The sequence below is a fragment of the Pleurodeles waltl genome, chromosome 4_1 (assembly GCF_031143425.1).
Source record: "Pleurodeles waltl isolate 20211129_DDA chromosome 4_1, aPleWal1.hap1.20221129, whole genome shotgun sequence".
In the NCBI taxonomy this organism is placed as follows: domain Eukaryota; kingdom Metazoa; phylum Chordata; class Amphibia; order Caudata; family Salamandridae; genus Pleurodeles; species Pleurodeles waltl.
The window spans coordinates 213,984,826-214,005,395 of record NC_090442.1 but is presented as its reverse complement, the minus strand read 5'-3'; the positions used below and the strand labels follow the sequence as shown (position 1 = coordinate 214,005,395).

General features: G+C 44.2%; 1 protein-coding gene across 2 annotated transcripts in view; it reads right to left on the bottom strand.

The window, feature by feature from the left end:
* TULP3 (TUB like protein 3) overlaps positions 1-20,570 on the bottom strand; it is a 327,108-nt gene that overhangs the window by 259,869 nt on the left and 46,669 nt on the right. The gene's annotated exons all lie outside the window — the stretch shown is intronic.

Genomic DNA, 20,570 nt, shown 5'->3' with positions numbered 1-20,570 from the left:
GTAAACCTTTAGGTGTTAAGTCAAAAATTATAACGTCATCAGCATTTAAAAGACAACATATTGGGTACCCACCTATCTGTGGGGGAAAGCCCTTGGTCTGAGACAGGAAAAAAAGGAAAATCAGAGATATATAAAGAAAAAAGCAAGGGAGCCAATAGACATCCCTGCTTTAGTCCATTCAGAGTAGATATCTCTTGGGATAAGCCTTTATCACCCCCTAGAATGATTCCACACCAAGGGCCATATGTACGAACACATTTTCCCATAGACACAGAAGAACGAGTTACTTACCTTCGGTAACGACTTTTCTGGTGGATACATTAGCTACCTGTGGATTCCTCACCTGATGAATACTCCCATGGCGCCAGCATTTGACGGAAATCTTCTTACTAGTCTCTGCACGTCGACGAGGACGTCACTCTAGCCCACGCGACGCCGTCTGACGTCATACAGGCAATAAGAAGTCCTCGCCGACGTGCCGATGACAGTACCAACATTTTTTACGTGCATGAGAATAATAATAATAACCCAATGTAATGAAAGAGCAAAGCAACATCTCTTAATATTGTAAATCACACAACATTGCAATAAAATAGCTGTAGATTTAATATAACCTTTTTTTTTTTTTTTTTTTTTTAAACAAATAAATATATTTATACATACGAATCATGTATATACCCAATATATATATAGATTTATATATAAATATACACATATATACAAATATCATACATGCAAAATGTATTGCAACTTTGAAGACCAAAAGGAGCACACTCAAGGATTGCTTGGAGAGACCAAAAAGGCAACGGGGAGGCGGGTGGGACCGTGAGGAATCCACAGGTAGCTAATGTATCCACCAGAAAAGTCGTTACCGAAGGTAAGTAACTCGTTCTTCTGATGGATACAACTACCTGTGGATTCCTCACCTGATGAATAGAGTCCCAAAGCAGTACCACGCCCGGCGGTGGGTGCCTAAATGGTCAAACCAAGAAATCCTGCAGCACTGACCGTGCAAAATGACCGTCCCTTCTGACCTCAGAGTCCAAACAGTAATGTTTCACAAAAGTGTGAAGGGACGACCAAGTTGCGGCCTTGCAGATGTCAACCACAGGAACACCCCTGGCCAAGGCCGAAGAGGCCGACTTAGCTCTGGTGGAGTGAGCTCTAATGCCCTCAGGCGGATCCTTCTTTGCCAAAGAGTAACAGATTTTAATGCAAAGAACAACCCACCTGGAGAGTGTTCTCTTGTGGACTGCCTTTCCTCTCCTCTTGCCCACGTATCCGACAAACAGCTGATCCTCCAGCCTGATATCCTTCATTCTGTCGATATAGAAGCTCAACGCCCTTTTTGGGTCCAGGCGATGTAGTCTTTCTTCCTCCTTTGAAGGATGAGGCGGAGGATAAAACGTGGACAAAGTGATTGTCTGAGCCAAATGGAAGGGTGAAACAACCTTCGGAAGGAAAGCAGCCTTGGTCCTCAACACCACCTTATCCCCATAAAACGTTATATAAGGGGGTTTAACCGATAAGGCCTGCAACTCACTCACTCTCCTTGCAGATGTTATAGCTACCAGGAATACTGTTTTAATAACCAAATACCTTAAGGGGCAAGAATGCATAGGCTCAAAAGGGGACCCCATAAGGAAAGTCAGGACCAAGGACAAATCCCATTGAGGCATAACAAATGGTTTTGGAGGATATTGATTCAGAAGACCTTTCAAGAATCTGAGAACAATAGGGGATTTAAATAACGATGGTTGGTCTGGAAGACAAATGAAGGCTGACAAGGCCGACAAATAACCCTTAATGGTAGCTACTGCACAACCTTTCTGCGCTAGAGACAGTGCAAAAGACAAAACATGTGACAGATGAGCATGTAAGGGATCAATCTGTCTCTCTCCACACCACATAACAAATTTAGACCACCTATTAGCGTAGATAGATTTAGTGGAGTGTCGCCTGGCCGCTAAGATAACATCCACTACATCAGGCGGGAGAGAGAAGGAACTCAGGTTGCCCCGTTCAATCTCCAAGCATGTAGGTGCAGACTCTGGAGGTTGGGGTGTAAAACCTACCCCTGCGACTGCGAGAGGAGGTCTGCCCTGAGAGGGAGACGGAGCGGAGGGCACAGTGAGAGTTGGAGAAGGTCGGAGTACCATACCCTCCTTGGCCAATCCGGAGCTATTAAGATGACTTGGGCCCGGTCTTGGCGAATTTTCCTCAACACTCGAGGAATCAAGGGTATGGGGGGAAACGCGTAAAGCAACTGGTCGCACCAGGTTATCTGAAACGCGTCCCCCAACGCTCCCTGCATCGGATACTGGAGGCTGCAGAATAACGGGCAATGCGCGTTCTCCCGAGTGGCAAACAGATCTATCCGAGGAAACCCCCACATCTGGAAGATTAAACAGACTTGATCTGGATGGAGACGCCACTCGTGGTCTGCCGAGAATTGGCGACTGAGACTGTCCGCACGTACATTCAAGACCCCGGCCAGATGATTTGCCACCAAGCAAATCTGATGGTCCTTTGCCCAGGACCATAGCCGAAGAGCTTCTCTGCAGAGAAGGTACGACCCTACTCCTCCCTGTTTGTTTATGTACCACATCGTGGTAGTATTGTCCGTCAGGACCTGTACCGACTGACCACGAAGGGATGGGAGGAAGGCCTTGAGAGCCAAACGTACAGCCCGTAACTCCAACAGATTGATATGAAACACCTGTTCCTCTGGAGACCAAAGCCCTTTGATCTCCAGATCCCCCAGATGAGCTCCCCATCCTAGGGTGGAGGCATCCGTTATTACCGTGGCCACTGGTGGCGACTGCGCGAACGGCTTCCCCTGTGAAAGATTGTTGCCCGCAATCCACCACTTCAATTCCACAGCAGCATCTCTGGAGATCTTGACAGTACCTTCTAAATCTCCCTTGTGTTGAGACCACTGCCTTTGGAGGCACCACTGAAGAGCCCTCATGTGCCGCGAGCATGCGTGACCAACAGAATGCAGGAGGCGAACAGACCGAGCAGACGAAGGACCTTGAGGACTGGAACTACCGCTCCATTTCGAAACATTGGAACCAATTCCTGAATATCTTGAATCCGCTGAGGCGGAGGAAAGGCTCGACTCAATGTTGTATCCAGTACTGCCCCTATGAACAGGAGGCGCTGAGAGGGCTCCAGGTGAGATTTGGGCACGTTCACCGAAAAGCCCAGGTCGAACAACAACTGGGTTGTTGACTGCAGATGATGCGACACAAGCTCCGGGGACTTGGCTTTGATCAACCAGTCGTCCAAGTAAGGGAATACTGCTATCCCCTTCCTTCTGAGCTCCGCCGCAACCACTGACATCACCTTTGTGAAGACTCGAGGTGCTGAAGTAAGAACAAACGGGAGGACCGCAAACTGATAGTGCTGCGACCCTACCACAAACCGGAGATACTTCCTGTGCGACTTGAGTATCGGGATATGAAAGTAAGTAAGCATCCTGCAAGTCGACAGACACCATCCAATCTTCCTTGTTCAACGCCAAAAGCACCTGTGCTAGGGTCAGCATCTTGAACTTTTCCTGTTTGAGGAACCAATTCAAGATCCTCAGATCCAGGATTGGTCTCAACTGACCATCCTTTTTGGGAATCAGGAAGTATCTTGAGTAACAACCTCGACCCTTTTCCTGCTCTGGGACCAACTCTACCGCGCCCTTTGAAAGGAGGACTTGAACCTCCTGTTCTAGCAACAGGAGGTGTTCTTCTGAACAATAAGATGGGCGGGGCGGGATGAGGGGCGGGAACTCCCGAAAGGGAAGGGCGTAGCCTTTTCCCACAATGCCGAGAACCCAAGTGTCCGTTGTGATAGACTTCCACTTGTGGAGAAAACGCTGTAATCTTCCCCCTACAGGAGAGGAGTGAGTGGGAAACGGTGGAAGCCTAAGGCTGCTTCCCCTGCTGCACCCCTCCAGAGGACGAGGAAGAGGCAGAGTGCTGTTGAGAGGCTCCTCTGGTACGGACCCCACCCCTCCCCCTCCCTCTAAATGACCTATAGGGGAGGGAAGAGGCGGGTTGCTGGAACCTCCCCCGAAAGGAAGAGGAATAAGAGCCACGCCCAAATCCCCGAAACCTCCTGAAAATTCTAGAAGAGGCAGAGGAAGAAGGAGCTTGCAGTCCTAACGATTTGGCTGTGGCTCTGCTCTCCTTAAATCGTTCCAAGGCTGAATCTGCCTTGGCTCCAAACAGTCTGTCCCCATCAAACGGGAGGTCCAGCAGGGTCGACTGCACATCCGCAGAGAACCCTGAGTTTCGGAGCCAGGCCTGTCTTCTTGCCACCACAGCCGTGCCCATCGCCCTGGCCACCGAGTCGGTCGTGTCCAGCCCAGACTGGATAATCTGGGTCGCGGCAGCCTGGGCGTCCGAGACCACATCCAAAAGACCCTGGGGAAGCTCCGTGAATGAAGACGAAATATCATCCATCAGCGCATGGATGTACCTCCCCAGAATGCACGTGGCGTTGGTGGCCTTCAACGCCAAACTGCATGACGAAAATATTTTCTTGGACTGCGCATCCAGTTTCTTGGAGTCTCTGTCTCCAGGCACCGTCGGGAAGGAACCAGGCGCTGACTTTGAGGAACAGGAGGCTTGCACCACCAAGCTCTCCGGCGTAGGGTGTCTAGAGAGAAAGCCAGGGTCAGATGGTGCAGCTCGATACCTCCTGGCCACAGCCCTATGAACGGCCGAGGAAGACACCGGCTTCTTCCACACCTCCAACACCGGATCCAGCAAAGCCTCATTAAATGGCAAGAGAGGCTCAGCTGCAGCAGAGGCCGGATGCAATACCTCTGTCAGCAAATTCTGCTTTGCCTCTGCCACCGGCAAAGGCAGGTCCAAAAAGCTCGCTGCCTTCCTCACCACAGCATGAAAGGAAGCAGCCTCCTCCGTATATTCCCCTGGAGATGAAAGGTCCCACTCAGGGGAAGTGTCCAGCCCACTGGCTGTATCCAGACCATGCAGTCCGTCTCCAGAGTCCTCAATCTCTCCCTCCTCTAGGACTCGCTGGTACTCTTGCTCTTCTAAAAGACGGAGAGCACGCCTCCTCGAATGAAGTCTCTCCTCGATACGCGGAGTCGACATCGCCTCCGCCGACGTCGAAGAACGGCGCCGATCTCCAGAAGCATCTGACGCCGCGTCCGGCGCCACAGGCAGCTTCGGCGCCGAGGCAGGAGCCGGAGGACGAGGTCTTGGAGCCGATGGACCAACCGGAGTCACAGGGCAAAATCCTGACTTCGACGGAGGGGCAACCTCCGGGGCCGAAACATCCGAAGCCACCGGAGCGGCCACCGACGCCGGCACCGGCGCCGAGCCCACATTCCCAAAAGGGAGAAAGGGCATAAAGGGTGCCGGCCGAAGAGGCGCAGGATCACCCAACGAAAAGGCCAAGGGCCCCGAAGGACCAGCCGGAGCAGCTCCTGGAGCCATCTGCTGAAAGATGGTATACATCGCATTAAGAAACGCGGTACTATCGGCTCCAGGAGTGGGAAAAGCCGGATACTGGGGTGCCTGGATCGAGGGCGACCCCGACGCCGGCCTCGACGTCTGCGACGCCGGAGAAAACACAAGAGGCTGCACCACCTCAATCACTGACGCCTGACCAGGTGAAGTCGGTGACGCCGGAGAGGGCAACGGCGTCGATGGATGCGGCGTGACCGTGGGGCTGACCTCCCAAGTCCTCCGACGCCGAGCCGAAGGTGACCTCGAACGAGACTCCTTGCTGGAGTGACGTCGTGAGTCTCTACGGCGCCGGGAGTCTCGATGACGCCGGTGAGACTTGGCGAAGAAGACTTCTTATGATGTTTCTCCTTCTTCTTTGACTTTGCCATGAATAACTTGGCCTCGCGCTCTTTGAGGGCCCTCGGATTCATGTGTTGACATGAATCGCAAGTCGAGACGTCGTGGTCGGAGCTCAAACACCATAGACAGTAGGAGTGAGGATCTGTAACTGACATCTTGCCCCCACACTCTCGACAGGGCTTGAAACCCGACTTCCTCTGAGACATTGTTACCGCAGAGAAGACTACGCAGCAGACAATACACTGTAACCACGAAGGTAACAGTAACTCCCTCGAAGATAACCGTTTCGAATGCACGGAAAAAAGGGAACTGTCATCGGCACGTCGGCGAGGACTTCTTATTGCCTGTATGACGTCAGACGGCGTCGCGTGGGCTAGAGTGACGTCCTCGTCGACGTGCAGAGACTAGTAAGAAGATTTCCGTCAAATGCTGGCGCCATGGGAGTATTCATCAGGTGAGGAATCCACAGGTAGTTGTATCCATCAGAATGGGTAAAACTGCTTGGTACATCTGGCCCCAAGTAGTGGAATGAAGAGCTATTACTAACTCTAGGAGAAACGAAGGCATCCCCATACTGGCCAACTTTCTCCATAACAAATCTCTATCCATTTTATCAGATGCCATTGAAAAATCAATGAAGGAGGCATAGACCACTCCACCTCTCAGTTTCACATATTTTTCTGTAATAACTTGTAACAAAGCAATGTTATCCAGGGTACTATGATTACGCCTACACCCCTACCGCTCAAGGGGAATAATGTTATTCTCCTCTACCCAGGTGGTAAGTCTGGAAATCAGACATTTAGTAAAGATTTTTCCAACTGCATCCCAAAGGGTGGTCTGCCGGTTGTTGGCAGGACAATTCTGATCGCCCTTTTTGTATATAAGGGTACAATAATACTACCAACCCACGAGGGAGGAATGCTTTCTGGAGAGGAAGCACCTTCTGAATACCACATATAAGATCTTACTCCAAGAGCAAATATCTTGTTTAATTACAGAAATGGGAAGTTCGTCAGGACCAACTGCAGCAGAAGAACACAGACAACATTGCCAATTCTATCTCCTTTACTGAGGGAGGGGTGAAAGAATGTATCCCATTACTATTGGATAACCAAAACGGCTCTACCCCATTTGAAGCATAAAGGGAGGCAATAAATTCAGACCAGTGGGCTTCAGCTATGGCAACAGGTGACGATCGAGCTCTAGACCTATATCCTTCACCCACCAATGCCCTAAAAAGCCTGGCATGACCCTTTTCTGCTGCTTCCCTCGGGTGGATCCAAAGCCTATCCCCAGATTCTCTTGCGAGGTGGGCCTTCGAAAGCCTTTTCCTCCTTTCTAGCAAAGCCACCCTGGAATTCATTTCCCCTGAATAAACTAAATACTGGGACCTGACCAGATTATTTATTTCCCTGTTTAAATTAAGTAATGGGCAAGGGATCATTCAGATTACAGATGTAAAATTATAGCTATCAAAACACTCTGCAAATGTGAAAGATTTTGAAACTGGAAGCTAGAAAATAAATTGGTACCCTTGGCATGGTTTGTGGGAGTAAACAGATCCATTATGAACGATTAGTGGCCTCAATTAAAGCAATAGTTTAACCCCTTCTGTGCCCAGGACGTAATGGTTACGTCCTGAGGCACAGTGCTCGTGTGCCCAGGACGTAACCATTACGTCCTGGGCACAGCCCAGAGAGAGCGTTAGCGCTCCCTCTGTGGGGTTCCCCCTCACCCCCCCAAGGCAGGGATGGAAGACCTTCCCCTTCCACCCCTGACCTCCCCCACCTCCCGTGACGTTAGATTGTCACAGAAGGCCTCCTCCATCGTGCTGGATGATCAGCTTCCAGCGCGATCTTTCTCTTCCGATCACGTGGAGGAGGCCTGGAGAGGCTTCAAAGGGAAGGAAATGTTTTTCCTTCCCTTTGAAGTCTCTCTGAGCATTTCAAAAGCCAGATTGCAAACCAATCCGGCTTTTTTAATGCCCACTAGACACCTGGGATGTTTTTTTAGAAAAGGAAATTGTCATAAGGGAGTGACCCCTTGGACAAGGGTCACTCCCAGGGGGGGCATTTTTTTTAAAGGCCCCAAGGGGGACAGAAACCACTAGTCACCAGGGAGTTTTTTAATTTTTTCGTGACTTTCACGCGAAGGGAGCGACCCCTTAGGCAAGGGTTGTTCCCCTGGGGGGCAAATTTATTTTAGGCCATTCTGCCCCCTTGGGGGGCAGATCAGCCTATTTTAATTAGGCCGATCTGCCCCCAAGGGGGGCAGAAACCACTAGGCACCGGAGATTTATTTATGTTGTTGTTGTTTTACAGATGGGGAGTGACCCCTTAGGCAAGGGGCACTCCCCTGGAGGGGCACATTGTATTTAGGCCATTTCTGCCCGCTTTGGGGGCAGATCGGCCAATTTTAGGGGGGGCAGAAACCACTAGGCACCAGGGATTTTTTTTTTTTTGCGCCCCGTCACGCAAGGGGAGCGACCCCATAGGCAAGGGTCGCTCCCCGGAGGGGTGGGGGGGCAAATTTATTTTAGGCCATTTCTGCCCTCCTTGGGGCCGGCTGAGCTAGAGGCCAAAATCCACAGGTAGGCACTTTGCAAAAAACACCTGTTTTCTGTGAAAAAATGTGATGTGTCCACGTTGTGTTTTGAGCCATTTCCTTTCGTGGGCGCTAGGCCTACCCACACAAGTGAGGTACCATTTTTATCGGGAGACTTGGGGGAAACACAGAATAGCGAAACAAGTGTTATTGCCCCTTGTCTTTCTCTACATTTTTTCCTTCCAAATGTAAGGTAGTGTGTAAAAAAGACGTCTTTTTGAGAAATGTCCTGTAATTCACATGCTAGTATGGGCACCCCGGAATTCAGAGATGTGCAAATAACCACTTGTTCGCAACACCTTATCTTGTGGCCATTTTGGAAATACAAAGGTTTTCTTGAAACATATTTTTCACTTTTTATATTTCAGCAAATGAATTGCTGTATACCCGGTATAGAATAAAAACCCATTGCAAGGTGCAGCTCATTTATTGGCTCTGGGTACCTAGAGTTCTTGATGAACCTACAAGCCCTATATATCCCCGCAACCAGAAGAGTCCAGCTGACATAACGGTATATTGCTTTCAAAAATCTGACATCGCAGGAAAAAGTTACAGAGTAAAACGTGGAGAAAAATGGCTGGTTTTTTTCACCTCAATTTCAATATATTTTTATTTCAGCTGTTATTTTCTGTAGGAAACACTTGTAGGATCTACACAAATGACCCCTTGCTGAATTCAGAATTGTGTCTACTTTTCAGAAATGTTTAGCTTTCCAGCATTGGTTTCTCACCCATTTTGGTCACTAACTGGAGGGAGGCACAAAAAATAGTAAAAATGGGGTATGTCCCAGTAAAATGTCAAAATTGTATTGAAAAATTGGGTTTTCCAATTCAAGTCTGCCTGTTCCTGAAAGCTGGGAAGATGGTGATCTTGCCACCGCAAACCCTTTGTTGGTGCCATTTTCAGGGGAAAAAACACAAGCTGCCTTTTGCAGCCCTTTTTTCCCCATTTTTGTTTTTTAAAAAACAAAATTTTCACTGTATTTTGGCTAATTTCTTGGTCTCCTTCAGGGGAACCCACAACGTCTGGGTACCTCTAGAATCCCTAGGATGTTGGAAAAAAAGGACACAAATTTGGCGTGGGTAGCTTATGTGAACAAAAAGTTATGAGGGCCTAAGCGCGAACTGCCCCAAATAGCCAAAAAAAGGCTCGGCACAGGAGGAGGAAAAGGCCTGGCAACGAAGGGGATAAGTGGACAAAAAGAGCGCATGAATTAAGAGCAAAAACGACAAAGTGATATGCTAGAGTCAAGCATATCGCTTCATCTTTTAGAAATAAAACCATTTTGTAAAGCTCCAATCTTCCCATTGTGTTTTGTTTGTGAAATGAATCAAATATTTCATAATTTGTGATTTTGTTCCATCTATACTTGTTTCAGTATTTATGTGCATTGTTAGAGGCTCAATTCGTTAGGTTCCAGTTTCCAGTAGTAATTCAATGGAGGTCCCAAGCTCCTCTGAAATACACAAGAAAAGAAAGAGAACCAAGAGATGGGATGACCCGGTTATCTTCTGGGGAAAAGTAGCAAGGTATTTTAACTATGGTGTAAGGATTAAACACCTGGTACCTACGTAACCATATCGCAGCATTTAAACATTAAACCTTTCTGATCAAAAAGAAAACCCCATACACCTGACATTCAAGTTCAAGTTGTGCTAATGCTAATGGGGCCAGTATCATTTAAGGTTAACAAGTGAGAACCTAGAGGCTGAATAAACTGTAAAACGAAACAATGTACCATGTCAAGAAAACGAACGATTTTTATTTCTAGTATCTCAAGCATTGTATTAGATTTGCTGTCAATCATTATTCAAAGTCTGAGTCATGGCCCAAGGGGTTCGCTCAGAGAAGAGATTGTATTCCAACACACCAAATGCCAATAGTTGTTAGTCACAGAATTTGAAAGTTACATGAAATATGAACATGGTCAGTATTTTGTGCTGCCCCAGACTTAATTTTTAGGGAGAACAAATAGATCTGAATAAGGGAATGTAATGTCTGCAGTAGGAGAGGAAACTCCGTATGTGACATAAAATTCATATCCAACCAATCAGCATCACTAAAACTGGGCCTGGGTAAAGTTGTTATTACGTTTCTCAAAATTCGGCAGATTGCACACAATACTGCACAACTTTGTTAAACTAGAAACTGGTTCGAGCACAAAATGTCTTGCAGGTAACATTTTATCTTCAAAGCACACTTTGCATGGCTTTTGATCGTGAGGTATGAATTGTGATCAACATGCACTGAGAGATACTTAAAATGTCCTTTTTAAATTCCGGAGAACAATATTTTGCGATTACTCACAGATCTCACTAAGGCCTATTTGATTAGTATAAATACCATTTTTTTGTAAAAGTGATTTTTTCAGCTATGGAGGTGCTAATTTAAGTGACCGGCTAAACTGAAAATGACGCAAGTAAGAGCTGGATCAAATTAAAGCCAGGTCAATGTAAATTTGGTGGTGCTTTAGGAAAAAGAATTGCAAGTCACTCATTAAGATTTTACCCATTCAAGAGCATTGCTCACAGTTTACTACCCAATAGAGAAATCAGGGTAGGATGCAAGGTCTGCTTATTTAAAATCCAAAGTTTTAATCAGATATACACTGCGTTGCTGGGAAAACACAAGTTTGCTACCCCAGAAGGGAGAAGATTTTAACTAGGGTTTAAGTCATTATGTGTGGAACATGTGAACTCTGTGCATCTACAAATGTTCAACTCAAACACAAATATATAGTTTTCTTTTGTTTCCAGTGAACAATAACATTGTAATACCTTTTGAAGCTCATATTTCCCTTTTCATTGTCTCCACTAATATGCTTCTTTGACTTTAAATGCATCCGAACATAGTAGTGAGGAACAACATGCATCAGCCAAGTCAACTCCATAAAGGATACCATGCCAACCGGTGAGGGCTTTTAATTGGTGCCAAAAACACAACACATGCAGATTCCTCCCCTTCTGGATTAGTACCATTTGCAGGGAGCAAAATGCCCCTACAGTCAAAAGCACTCAGCTGCCACAACCCTCCTGACCCAATGCAATGTAACTGCACTCTTTTCACTCCCAAGATGTTTACACAAGTTGTAGCATGAAGTCGTGCAGCTATCCTTACCAGCACAGGCTGAAGCAACAATCGCACCGTCCTCTAACCTTAGGGCATGGAGGGAGCTCACTATTAAAAGCTATGTCATTCTACATTTCTTCTGTATGCCCTTCTGCCATATTCCACACACAGGTCTAAGTTGCCGAATGATACAATCCAACTGTTTCAAACATAATACAGTAAAGGCAGAAGTTGTTATTTTCAGGAAGAACCCATTGCCATGGGATTCCACCTGGTGGCTGTCTAAATTCAGACCTACACCCACCCTCACCACCGACACCAAGAAACTCAGGATCATCATCGAAACCCAACTCACCTAGACTGCCAAAGTCAACACCGTCACAGCGTTTTGTTCCACACCCTGAAGTGCTCCCAATCCGCATCTTCAAAACCATCCCACATGCTCTTGTCACTTATAAGCTGGAATACAGGAACACTCTCTATGCCGTGATCAGCCAGCAACTCACAATTTGGCAGCTAGAATCACACTCATCCTACTATGCCAACGTACATCACATCTCCCAATGCATAAACAAGTACATTACAGACTCTTCACATACACACCTTCATAGCATTACTTACCGCAGACACAGCCTACCTCAATAGATGAATCTCATTTCACAAACCAGCCAGACATCCTACTTGCACACATCCCATGCAAATGCAGAACCAGTGATCTGGCCTTCTCCTACATCACTGCTAAACTTGGAACATCCGGCCCCTATATGTAAGAGATGATTTTTAAATTCTTGAGTTCCACATGAAGCTAAATACTTGGCTCTTCTAATCGATTCACCGCCAGTCCCAGGCCAGCACAGAATTACACCCGTTTCAGCGCCAGGATAACCACCAAGGTGACATAGTCTTTGTTGAGGCTAAAGGAACACTTGGAAGGGAAACTATCAGCGAGATTGTTCCCTTTCAATGTTGCCTGTATCATCACCATTATGCCTGCATCGCTCCTTCTTTGCAAGTCACAGCAGCCACATAATATGTTTGTGCCACTATCTTCCCAGCCAAGTCAGCTACACAGTTCCCCTTAAAATAAATGACTTCACTTTTATGGGCCACAGCATATTGTAGGTGGACCAAGATGAAATTGTCCTGTATCGCAGCCACTTTTCTCAAAACCAGTTTTGCAACAGACTTGAATAACCCTTTCATTATGAAAAGACCAGACCTTGTGATTAATGATGCAAAGTGCAAGAATTAGCACAGGAATTCTGTAGCATATATACTAAAATCTACATCATATAATCAACACCACTACTATGAAACTATAATAAAGCAAATGTTATATGACAAAAGTGCATCAATACTAAATTAAACTTGTGCTTATAAATAGAAACATGTGAGTAAATGAAAGCAATGACAGGCACATTAGCCGGAAAACAAAAATCATGCATACACACCTCCCCCAGGTCCGAACCAACCTCGGGGTGATTCTTGAGGACAATAAATGTAGCCATTCTGATCGTTTTAACAACTTTTAAGTATCAACATCATGTACGCACACACTCTGAACTGCACAAGTTTTTGATGACCTTGTCCTGTGACAAAATATGTTAATCTCTCTGCGTTGTCAGACAGAACAAAGTCATGATCGAAGCAATAAGCATACAAGCGCACCAGTGGATTCTATGTGTTGAATATATATCATTTAAGTATATAAAAGTCCAGTGAAGAATATCCCATAGCATGACATTTAGCCAATATGTTTTTAAACCAATAATGCATTTTTCCAGAAGTTAGCCCAAAAGACCCCGTGAAAGATCTTTCAGCCATCATAGGATAACCACCACTGAGTGTTTAGGACTACAAACAGGTGTTGCTACAAGGCAACTGAAACCCAAACTTTTGAAATCTATTGAAGTTCAGTTCCTGGGGCAACCATAACTGCCACAAGCAGGCGTAGCTCCTCCGCTTGGGTGGAGTGTCGTCACCCCCCCCCTGCCAGCAGAAGCAGCTGTTGCTGCAAACCTTTTACCAAAAAATGATAATAAACTATGTTTATTATTGTTTTTTGGTAAAAGGGGCGGGGCTACAGACTGTGACAAGCACTGAGAGTGAGTAAACAGCACCCCCCCTCACTGCGCATGTATGTTTGGCCGTCTGTCTCCGGACGGCCAAACACGCATGCACAGAAGGCTCTCTCCAGTCCAGCACTGTGTTGCCAGCATAAGCGAGCACGTACAGGCTCCCAGTCTGCCAGAGAATGGCCTGGCTGGGCGCTCCCAACCAATCCTACCGCTGCTCTGAGCGGCATCAGAATTGGCCGCAGGGCAGGCTGGAAGCTTGGGCCTGAAGCCTGTCTGTAGCCTAGGAGAGGAGCAGCACGGTGATGACTGCGGCACAGGTACTTTTTTTTTTTTTTTTTTTATTAATCCCCCACATGGGTGGCCAAAGATCAATGAACCAGAAACATGCCAATCTTTCTTATTACAAGCAATCTTGCCCAGGGAGAATGTTTGAAAATGGTAAAATGGCATGCAACTATCAAGATGTTTACGACAATTATCAAGTTAGTCTGGGAACCATCAGTATCATGGTGAGCAAAAACACAAGCATTGCCTAGAATTCAATTCTACCATCTGCTAACTATATGTACTCTGGGTTGGTATAGAAACACAAGCTGAACACAACTACAATCTCGAGAGTTGTGTAAATAATCCGGAAGCAATTGTATACTTTGTAGACTCCGTTATAATTCATTATCTCAGCCATTCAAGTGACGACACTACATTGTATTTGCCAATTGTAAAGCCGCCAAGCATGACTAAAGCAGTATTGTGCCCTCATCCCTTCAGGTACACTGCCCATGTAAGTGTGCTTTGAGCACGATGGAGCAGGTAATCTATTAGCACCAACAATCAAGAGAGCGGGAACTTTGTTACCTTTCGTTCACCACAATCTGACTGCCATCAATGCACCTTATGAAACTAAACAACGAAAGAACACGATGACTCAACAAGGAGCTGGTCTATGATTTACAACCTGTACATGTTTAGATTTTTATTTGGGTTCCTCTGATTTTCGCCCCCACGCGGTGTTCACTGAGACATCATTTACACTAATTACACATAAGGCAGAGGACGAAAGCTCAAGGTATGTCTTCATGTTAAATGTTCACACAGATAACGGCCGTGAGCATTTGATTCATTATGAGCAATCTTTATGAAAATTACTAAAATTTCACGCAGTGGTAACAAAACCGTGTCTTCTATCTGTTCAGCATCCCACGTATGCCAACAAAATCTGCATTAACGCTTTTTTTTAAGGAGAACATAAATATGCATATGAAGGTTTACTTGGGGTGCACCGTTGTTCTCCCTGCGCATTGAGCACATGCTTTCTGCGGTCCTTAAAACTGCCGACGAGTCATTTGGGGGATGTACGAAAGCTTATTTTAATTCTTAACCTCGCTTCGCTTTACAGCAAAACAGTTTAGTTTTCTGTCCACCCACCCCACAAATGTGCAACACTTCCAATAGCTGCACAGATTTTCAAACTATTACCCTGACGGATCCCTGCGCGGAGGATGGCAACAATATATCCGCCAGAATTAAAAACTTGGCAACCCCACAAAATGGCCTGAAATCATAATATAAAGAAAAAGAGTTATGTCTGTCCACCACAGTTTTCATTGAAAGTCAGTGGTTACAGGCATACATCGCCCCAAGTATCAGCATTTCAGATTACAGGCAATGTTGGCCAGTAGATACAGACTTGTCCATCTGATGCTGCAAGCATATAATGGACCGTATCTGCACTACTGCCAAATGTATGCTTGCAGCCTGACCTCATCAGAATCAGGACCAAAGTTTCCCTAAAATGAAGGTGGCTCTAGAACACTGGTTCAGGATACGTGGCATCTCCTTACAGACCGCCACCAAAGTCGGTCTCTCTCTCTCTCATCTCCCAACTGAGTGGCATTTCCACGTCACTGAATACCTGGTGAGAAAAGAAGCAGGTGTTAAAGTGCAGCTGTGCCCGGAATATTGCACGTGCTGATGTCTACAGAATGAACGGATTAGAACCACGTACTGCACTGAATGTAATAAAATGTGTTCATGTTTTTTGATCAACAACGCCTCGACTCAATGAACGTGGAACGTGATGTATATTCACAATAACTATTAAATACACAGTTATTCAACATCTGTGGGGTTAGTGCCGAACATTTTCTACCTGGAGGCCCAGTCTTCTTGTACTTCTACAGGCACAAACGGTACAGGAAAAGCTAAAGAATCTACACAGAGCGTAAAGTTTACATCCGACTCAAAGAAATTTAGGGGGGAGTTTTCTCAACCATGCAAGTCTTGATGTACAATGCATAGTAAGTATTTAGTTCAAATTTCTAGGATGCTCCCTCCTTACCGCTTCCTAAGGAAGATATCAGTGAGTCCTTTGGAGAATGACGCCTGCAGGACACACCAACACGCTCAAAAGGCAAAGACAGCAAGCAACCACAGCACATATAGACAAAGGGTTAGGGCCATTACTCTTTCATGGCAATCCAAAGCAGAGCGGCTTACAGGAAGGTGTAGTTTTCAAACAGGATACATGCATACAAGGAACACCAATGTGATTTTGGTTCTATGATGTAATAAAAAGAATTTCTGGCGTCTAGGTATATCTTTCCAGTCTTTAATTATTAACCTGTTTTATGTAAAGCTTGATGCCACTGTAATAGGGCTACACAGAAGGACTACTAGTGTACCAAACTACGAGGTATTTAACTTGTCAATCTCAAAAGACTGAAAGGTGTGGCCAGATCCTGTCAGAGCACAACCTGTGACCAGCAGGTTGCACACAGGTTGGGGCAGAAGAGGCAAATGTACCGAGGTCTTTCATTCAGCATATACTGCAGGGAGTACATTTCAGGGAATCATATGAGTTGGTACTATTTCTAAAGCAGACAGAAAAGGTTAAGCAATTGCTATGACATATTTCATACAATCAAGTTTCGTGCTTGCACATTATATGTGATGCTTAGACAGGATGCTTCTAAGCACAAATGTTCCTGTGTGTCTGTCTCGATGTACCATGTTGTATTCTTGTACATGATTATGAAATCCTGATATTCTCTTTAGGGTCTTGCATCCATTAAGCCACAAATGGAGCCTCTATGGGCCCTATACACAAAGATGTTTAAAACTGCACATGTATGTGTATGTGTATGGCTGAACATAACTCATTATGCTTGCCAGGAGTTTATAAAAGATTTCCTGGTAGGTGTAAATTAATTTACTGCTGCAGATTTCTCCGTCACAAAAGTGGATACAACCACAGTAGTAATTTACAGAAGGAAGGTGGACGCTGCAAGGTGTGGTTTCCCCGTTAAGTTTGTGAATAACCATAAACCTAAACATTTGTGGGCATTCACAAAACTCTGATCCAACCGCTTTTCACCCAGGAAACAGTCGGAAAGTTACTCCACCCAAAGTCTGAATTGTTTTTCCTTTCAGGATGGAAGGGGAACAGACCACTCCAACATTTAGTGGGACCCACAAAGGTTTTTCCTGCAGAGAGGAAAATAAAATGTACATTTCCATGACAGGCTTTGTTACCCTGTACGTGCTTAAGTTCACGTGAAGTAGATTTCCACACACGAGGAATAGGAGCCAGCAAGAGAGGTCACATGGCATTCCCTGTAGTATGCTTGTAAACCTATGCCTAGCACAGCTTTCATTTATACTTTTTGGGATAATCTGCTAATTAAAAATAACTTTCATACTTTCGCCCATAATTTTACTTTTTTTTTTTTTTTTATGAACTGAGCCCAATTTGTAGCCCATCCAGAGTACAAGACATTGCTGGACATAGAAGTATAGCCAAAGTGCACCCCCCCCCCTTAACACTAACTGAGGGGAGTGTCTCCTCGCAAGAATATTGGGTGCTGAGTGGGTGGAGGATGACCATGAATACCAGTACTTCTTAGAAGAATAGCTAAACTCAGGAGAAAGATACAAAATTACAAAATAATATTATGATGATGAATATATGAACCATAATTGTTATACACCACATGCTATGCAAGAACGACCTTGTGTTGCATACTGTCAAACACATACATACTGACGTCATATAGAATGTATATGGATGCAAGTCAAAATGTAATATGTTATTAGATACTTGCACTCAGGCGATCAATGTATACAAGCAATATTGAACTCTTGATTAAATATACTTCTGTCTTAACTTCTAAATATGGGTATTACTAGGTTAATATTACTTGCTACTATTTTGAATATTAACTTCTGGTTTTAAGGCAATGTATTTTTCCAAGGAGTTTACTAAGATATCCAATGGGCTTTATGGGCATAATTTTTTTTCTTTCCGTGAGGTTGGAGATAAATCAAATTTACTAAATATAATGTTATACTTTACAAGCTATTACTGATAATTCATACACACCAAGGTGCATCTACATGAATCACTAACACAGATCAATGTTCTTTCCTTTGATATCTATTTCACACTCACCATATGGAGACAGATCTCGGCTCTGATTCTATGTGAGCTTTACATACAAAGTGGGATTGCATTTCCCAGCTATATAACATTTTTCACCAACTGTATCTTTGCGACCATATTTGTGTGTTGTGCTGTGCGTGTTAATTTATTGACTAATGTAACTTTTCCTTAATGGTGGCAGACGTGGATTCCACTGGGCTATCCGGTACAGGTAATACCATCACGTATTGCATAACAATGCAAGAATATTATCACCAATTTTAATCTTACACAGAAGTTCTTTATTATGGTGTTTGTTACTACCTATTTCGCAGCTTTGAAAGAGTCATATGAACACGAAGCTATTTTTTTTTATTAATAAATTTTAGTCACGCTTTCAATATGGTGCCTCTTTGGACGCTGATCCTATGCAGATATCTCATTGTGCCTCTCCGCATAATGTCAACTTCTCTTAGTATTTTGCAATTTCCTAACGTCTTATGTGTATGTCATGTACTTCATTATATTAGTTTTTTTTGCCCACAGTAATATTCCTGTACGACTGGCTGCTAAATATACTACCTGACTCTAGGGTAAATGTATTGCATACTGCAGAGCATTAGGCCAATTATGTTCCTACATAATGCTTTTCATAAAAATGGCATGAGCAACCTACAACAAATCGGTTTGGAAACTATACTTATACATTTTCCAAGGTCCTTGCACTATTTTGATAATCTACTAAATACATTTATAATATGGCATGAGTTATCTACAAACAGATCAATTTTTAAATTCTACTTGCAAATTTACTGTGAGCAATTTCCTAGGCACGCTCAGGTTTTTACTTTTACAATATGATGTTGCCAATTCAACCGCACTTTAAATTTCCTGGAACTTCCACTTTAGTATTCTACAAATTCAAAATGGTGCTTACAAGTGACGCCAACACCACTCAATAGACACACATGCTACAGGATACCATTTCTAAGGTATGCTACAATCTGGGTTACTGTACTAATTGTTACCTCAGTTGTCCAGTGCTTTGTAGAAGAGTGTTTTTCATGTAATTTCAATACGCTAGTTTTGAAAGTGGTATTCTATAACTTGTTTCATCCCTTTCAATATTGTGAATATTACTGCTGCTTACGAGGCAGTACACACTTGGTTCATTCAACTGTGGTTGCCTGAGTACATTTGGAATCATCTAATTGTATATGGTCACCTCGATGATTGGGAGTACATTTGCACTTTGTGACTATCCATTAGATATATTAAACCTCATTCACTGTGACAAATGTGTATTGCATACCTGAATTTAGCAATTAAACTTTGATTTCCCATGCTTTTCCCCGTAATTTATCTGTTAGGCTTATAACTTGTTGAAGTTTCACTCATTAAATACTACTTTCTGTACAGTTGACGACTATACTGCCAACTCTTATTGACAAGCTCATAAACCTTTGAATGAGTATGTACTATCTCTAAGAGTTGGCTTGTTCAAGATGCAAGAGTATTTCATCTATAGAATTACTTGTCCTTTAACAGTCACAATGTTCGCAGGGCCACTAGCCAATTATGTGATTGCGTGGCTCGGGAATTTTTTTCGTAATTAGAGCTATGGCGCATTTGCCACAAACTACAGATTTTACCAACAAAATGTTTCAACCTCAAAAGGTTCAAAAGTTACAAAAAATTCAGTGACATGAGTTGTTGCATGGTGGAAGGCCTTCAAAAAGATGGACTGGTCACCTTTCTGTCACTTATGGTTATATTTGAGCATTAAATTGATACTAATGAAGTGCAACCAAGGCCCAGACAGTCTTACCAAGTTTTAAAATGACAAAATAATGTAGTAATATTATACCAAAATGTGCCACATTATGCTGATATTTTGCCTTTTCTTGCCGCATAATTTACTTAATCCTGCTGCATAATTCCAGTGGCCCTGAATATTTATAACAATTATTACTGCCTTACTATATGGCTTCTACATACATTATTAACAGATGCTTTAATGAAACAAACACTGCCTAATCCCAACTGGGAATATAACTACTAGTACAACTTGACTTGAGATCTGTTGATTTTATTTGCCTTATTTCATGTACTACTTTACGAATTTGGGACTCTATTTTCTCTTATTATCTACCAAACTGAGGAGCCTATCTTAACACTTGTTTGGTACTTCATGCAAACTCAGAAGTGCAAGCGGACACAGGCCATTCTAGAACACTTGGATTTCCTGCACGTATAGGACGTCATTTCCCTCCTTTTGTTTGACTGCACAGAAAGATCTCGGACACGTGGGCACTGGACAACTTACATATAAAGGACAATGGATTCAAATTTTTTAGTTTTGTTTAACAATTTCTAGCCCTGATTAAGTCGAGCAGTATATAAGGACTATGATGAAACACGTGTAGAATGGAATTTGAAGTATGTGGAGAAACCATTAAAGAAGATAGAATTACAACAAGAACGTTACCACATTTGACTAAGTGGCTGGTGTGCTGACTACTAGTTAAATTCATTCTGGAGACATTGTCGCTGACTGGTGGGTAA